The following is a 5142-nucleotide window of genomic DNA, read 5'->3' as shown; positions in this document are numbered from 1 at the left end:
GGTGGTGTTCCATCTTGCCAAATCCAAAACACTTCTAGTGTGTGCCTGGCCTGTCCCACCCCCATCCCACCAGGTGGGGCTGCTCCATGCCCCCAGGGTGGGTTGGGACAGACAGACTCCTCAGGAAAAGGGAGAGTCATGGAAAATCTCCATCTGCTTGGGGTGCCCTGCAGCCATGCTGGGGTGGGGTTACTGCTTCAGAGTGCCAGCTCTTGAGCTGGTCTTGGACCATCCTAGAAAGGAGTGGCAAACTGCTCCCAGTACGCAGCTGGGACACTGTGCTCATGTAATGGATGCAAATCTGTATGCAAATAACTCCTGTCTCTGGACTCAGAAAAACCCCAGAACTCATTAGAATTAATATGGTTTGTCTCAACCTTTTTTTCACCCACCCAAGGAGTAAATTGCTCTTTTGCAACAGTTACGGCTCATGACATATTTAATCCTTTCAGCAGAAGGACTCCACCAGCCAGGGATGATGAGCTGCAGCACAACAATCCCCATCTCTGCTCCAAGCTGTGAGCATCACCAGACCTTCTCCATGTCACCAAACCCTCTTTTCTTTATTTCCATCGATTTTACTACTTTAGCCCACGGATGCAGCACATCTCTCAGAACACCTCTATGTGAGGATATGGAGCTGTCTCCCAGGATGGTGCCACCTGGTTCAGGGACACTCTAGAGGCTTTCCCAGGGCTGAGTCAGTCATCAAGGGGTCCCATCCTGCCTGTGGGCTCGGCCCCTAAGGGGCTCTGCAGAATTGGCTGCAAAGTTGTGTTCTGAAGGAATGTCCTTTCAGCGCCCTTTCCAGCAAAACCCCGGGTGGAATGGGGTGGTCAGGAGTCAGCAAGCATCCGCCTGAGGCGGGACCGTAAAACCACTTACTGAGTCTGAAGTTCTTGGAAGGGAAACCTCGTGTGATAGACAGGGAAAGCAGGCTGGTATCAGTCATATAATCCCTCTCATTAGTCTTCTGTAAAGCAGGAGATAAGGCAGTGAAAGGGACAGCTGCTCCCTCACTGGGCGGTGGGTGGGTGGGAGTTTCCTGCAGCAGATTTGTTAGTGCCAGGGGACTTTCCCACGGAGGGGTCCCCACTGCAGGTGCAGTCCCTGCTCCACCAGCAGCCACACCCTGCCTGTGCCAGCGGTGCTGCCCCGGGAGCCCTGACAGTGCCCAGAGCCCAGGGCTGTGTCCCACCACTCAGCCCCTGGGCTGGCACACAGGGCAAGCAGAGACCCCAGGGCCAGGGAGCCCCAGAGAGGCTTGGGGTGCCCGGCAGGGCTGGGAGTCTGGCCCCCATCCGTGAGGCCTGAGCAATGGCATTAATCCAGCTCTAGGAGTAAACCAAGGCTTGTATAGCTAAAGAGTTCCCAGGCTGGTAAGAGCTTCTAAACTATTCGCTTCTTTTCAACCTGGCAAAATCCATTTGCAGTTATTTGCAGCAATTCCAAGCAAAACACACAGTCCAAACACACCTGGAAAAAGGTACCTGGTACATGGTAATTGTTTATGCAAAATAAACCATCACTGTGGATGGTTGGCTTCAGGATAAGTCCTTGTCAACATCATTTTAACAATATTCTGTTTTCTGTATGAATTATTGTATTTGCAGTTATGTGAGAGCAAACACCACCCAGCGCCCACACCAAGTCCAGCTTCCTATTCTTCCACATCACAATCTTTTTGTACTACATGAGAGCTAGTTTCAAAATTTCATGTTCATAGTTACAGATTAAATAATATTAAACAGCATTACACTGGTAAGATTTGTTTCCAAGTAGCAGATAGATTCCCAGTATTATTCTTTACTGTAAGTAGTTGTTGTTATATCTTATTCATCTGGAAAATAATTTCAAACAGCCATGAAAATAGCAGATTTCTCTCTGTTAAAATGATAGTCAGAGCCTGGGCCGCTGACATATAGTAACATGATTCACTTGGACAGTTACTGACTGCACATCCAATTCATTTCTTCTCTAGAGCACCAAGTTATTATCTGAAATGCACAAGGTGTCTGGGGGTAACATATGATCAGCCAGGGACGCTTTTGACGGCTTGAAGAGCAATCAATAAAAATTGTCTCCAGCAGTTTTGTAGAGTATGGAAGTTGGTGGTGAAATGAAGTGATGGAGATTAACTGGTGGAAGTCAATGCCCCAGTGCTGTGAACCCTGTTTTTTAATTAAAGATCCAAAGCTGCTTTTCACTCAAATGGGGTGTTTTCCCCCTGTACCAGGTTTGGTGCTGAGGGATGCTGTCCCTCCCCTCTGTGTGTGACCGTGGGTGCCCCGGGCAGTGGCTGGTGCTGCTGTGCCTGCCGGGGACGATGACACTGTTGGTGGCACTGGCCTGGCCCAGCCCTCAGCAGCCCCTCACTGATGCTCTGCTGTGCTGGGCAGTCACAGCTGCCCAGCTGTGTATTCTTTGGAAACACATTTTAAGGATAATCCTGACAGCCATACTGACCAAATTAATATTCTCCATAACCCAATTATGTTCTTCACTGGCAGCTGTTGGTGCATCTCCAACAAAAAGGTCTTATAAGATACCAGTCCCATATGACAATCATTTCATCTGGGTCTCATTTTTGAGGCCGCCTGAGCTCTCACAGAGGATGAAGCAAGTTTTTCAATTAACATTGATAGTGTGGGGCTGGGCTCTGCTCTCCCTTCAAGGAATGACATTTGGGTTTTGCAAAAGCTGCTGATTCTTTATTGCTTCTATATGCAGTAAAGGATGTCTGTATCACCAAAATGGGAGGTCGTGGCAATGTCCAGGGGGCACCTGGCTGCTCCCAGGGGCAGCCCCAGCCTGCCAGCTCCAGGAAATCCATTTGCATTTCTGTGCGGAGTAGGTTTTAAAACACTCTGTTAATTTTCTTCCATTAAACACAGTACAAAGCTGTATGGTTTTGATGGTGACATAGTAATAAACACTTAAGGACTTGTTTACAAAGAAATAGTTATTGTCTGCTAAATAGTTTTAATGGAAGCTCCCTGCCGGGGCTTAGTGCGGGGCTGCGGGTGCCGGGGGCAGGCCTGGAGCTGCGTGTTCCCTGCTCCTCACAGACTCATCGCTTCAGTGCAGGGGCTTTGTATGAGCTCCAGTGCCCACAGATGAGATGATTGCATGCTTTAGAGCAAATCTGTCCTCCCGTCTACTCGAGCGTCTTCCTTATCAGTACCATGTTTAATATTGGGATTTCTGTGGATGGCATCTTTCGAGTACCCCATGTGAGGCTGCAGTTCTACAGCAGTGTGCACACATAGGCTGTGCTTTACTAACAGTGTGTGTGCAGAGAGGCTGTGCTTTACTAACAGTGTGTGTGCAGAGAGGCTGTGCTTTACTAAATGTGTGTGCACACATAGGCTGTGCTTTACACACAGTGTGTGCACACATAGGTTGTGCTTTACTAGCAGTGTGTGTGCACAGAGGCTGCCAAAACAGATGCTACTGGTGGGACCTGGCCCTTCTGCCCTGGTCCCTGTGCAGGGCTGTCTGCTCCCGGTGTCAGCCCACTGCCTGCACCATGTCATGGCACGTCGTCCCAGGGAACTGCTCGAGGTTTGGACCATTGCAGAGTCCCACCCTGGGGATCCAGGCTTTGGTCCAGCAAAGATGTTTACAGAGACTGTGTAAGGTCAATGGAAGAAGAGAAAAAGGGAATTATGGTTTGAATGTAGCAGCTCATGGAGGCAAACCAGGCAGAGTGGGTCTTGTGCCAATCCCCCAATGGACAGAAGCAGCAAACGGAAACCTGCCAGAGCAGAGGGGCAGGAGAGCGGGAGCCCCTCTCCACCACAAGCACACGCTGCTGTGGCAGGAGCAGTGGGGCACTGCCAGTTCTGCCGGAGGGTTTACGGGCCCTCGTGCTGGAAGCCAGCCCTGCTGGTGCTGCAGCCCAGCCCTGCCCAGCCCTGCAGCATCCCCCAGCTCACAGCACTGTGATCCAGCAGTGAGGGCTGGGCAGCTGCGCAGGCCTGAACTGCACTGCTTGGCTTAATAAGAAATGTATAAAAATAATAAAAATGGAAACGCATGGATATTATTTGTCAAGTGTGTGCCTAGCAACTCCCTGTTATTTCACATATCGTTCTAGTGGGAACATAAGTAAAACACATTAGCAGTAATTTAAAGTTGCTATGTGCATTGATTATTTATACCCTTACATAAAACCCCAGCCTCTGTGTGCAGCACACCAGCCTTGATAAACTGTGTATGTTAAATCACAATCTCCGAATATGTGGACAGAATCTCCAGGCGAATATTGTAGGTTTTTTTAATATATATATAGAGGGATAGATCCACTCTTTGGTAGTGACTTGTTTGGTTCAAGTGCATCTCTAAATCACACTATACATATAAATAATAAATAAGGGAGGCTCATATCCTTAATATTATTCTCATGTCTTATTAAACTAATATTTCAAAAAACTTTTATTTTTCCTTTAGTTGCAGGTCACCGCTAAAGTTTAAAAAAAAAATTACAATCCAGCTCTGATGCTTCACGGGAAGAATGCGAGAGTCCCTGTAAAGCACAGGCATGAATGATTATTCTAATTGCCTGGAGATGCCTTCTGAGAGATGGAATAATTAAGTGGCGAGATGATTGAGACCTTTGGCACCTTTGTCTGTGTTCCCCCTCCAGACCCGCCCCCAGCGGCAAAGAAAAGGACCATTTTCTGAAAACATGCTTTATTTTTCACTTCATCACTATGAACATTTTATTTGATTTCTTGCCGTGAAAATCTTTCACTGAATTCGGGCGATTTCTTACAGCCCTTTGCGTGCAGCTTTCCTGCCGGAGAGGGAAGGCTGAGGGATGGGGCCGAGCTGGGGACCGGGCAGGCAGGGGAGCAGTTTGCCAGCACCTCTGGGGAAGGCAGGCTGGCTGCAGGGCTGCGAGACGCTCTGTGCCTGCCTGTGCAGGCGTGTGCATTGCGGTGCTGCCGGGCTGCCTGCCCGCCAACGTGGGCTCTGCACACACAGGCCCTGCACACACAGGCGTGTTCCTCGCCCCTGCCAGGCTGCTTGCCCGCTAACATGGGCTCTGCACACACGGGCCCTGCACACCCACAGGCGTTTGTCCTCACTCCTGCCGGGCGCCTGCCCTGTCAACGTGCGGCTCTGCACACAGGGCCC

This window comes from Manacus vitellinus, unplaced genomic scaffold (assembly GCF_001715985.3).
Source record: "Manacus vitellinus isolate BGI_N305 unplaced genomic scaffold, ASM171598v3 scaffold_27_pilon, whole genome shotgun sequence".
Classification (NCBI taxonomy): Eukaryota; Metazoa; Chordata; class Aves; order Passeriformes; family Pipridae; genus Manacus; species Manacus vitellinus.
The sequence above is the reverse complement of the archived record's forward strand: the minus strand, read 5'-3'. Positions refer to the sequence as shown.